We start from the raw sequence: 878 nt of genomic DNA, 5'->3' as shown, positions 1-878 counted from the left end.
GGGGACCACTGCGCGGTGGAAGCACAGAGTCCCTGGGCCTTTCTTCATTACATCTCTGAAACCTCCCTCTGATTGTCCAGCTCACTGCCAATGTTTTTGTCCAACTGCTTTCGTCCAACCATTACTACCAACTAGGAACTTTAGAACATTTTTCTAACATCCCTCTCTTCCATTCTGTTCTCTTAAATGGATCATAACCACCATCATCCATTTCAACTGTTGATGCACCATTTTGATTTAATCACCCCACTTTTTCAAAGCCTCATAAATGTCCTGTTATCCTGGAACTGTGGTAGAATGGAGAGAGACCTGGTTTCCTGTTCTGAATTTCCCAAAAACATGCTGTGTGAATTTGGATAAGTCATTCAACTTTTCTGAACTTCAAATCCTTCATCTATAAAATGGATTTGGTGGTTCCTAATATCCCTGTCCAGTCTAAAAACTAAGATGGGTGAATACAGCCCAAACTCCCCTACAACAATGTTAATTTCTTTTCTAGTCAGTATTAACCTCTTTTTTGCCTTTGGCCAGTACTCTCTCTAGCAATCAGATATGTCCTTCTCTGCTCTGCTCACACTCAGAGGGCGGCCTGCAACTTCCCCTATAGCACTCATATTTTTTAGAATTCAACCCCAAAACTCTTCTGTGTTACTTTCTTTTCTAAACAGCATATAATTCAGAATAATCTTAAATCTTAACTAACTTTAAATCTTAACACAACAACCCCATAGTACAGTGTAAAATCCAATTCTTACAAAACTCTTCATGTAATAAAAATGCAATGGCTTTCTATTTAAAAAAAAATACACTATAATTCTAACAGACAAGAATGGGGAAGCTTTATGTCATGGAGAATTAGCTAGCTTCCTAGCTTTTCG

Source organism: Propithecus coquereli, unplaced genomic scaffold, assembly GCF_000956105.1.
Source record: "Propithecus coquereli isolate 6110/MARCELLA unplaced genomic scaffold, Pcoq_1.0 Scaffold14969, whole genome shotgun sequence".
Taxonomy (NCBI): Eukaryota; Metazoa; Chordata; class Mammalia; order Primates; family Indriidae; genus Propithecus; species Propithecus coquereli.
The sequence above is the reverse complement of the archived record's forward strand: the minus strand, read 5'-3'. Positions refer to the sequence as shown.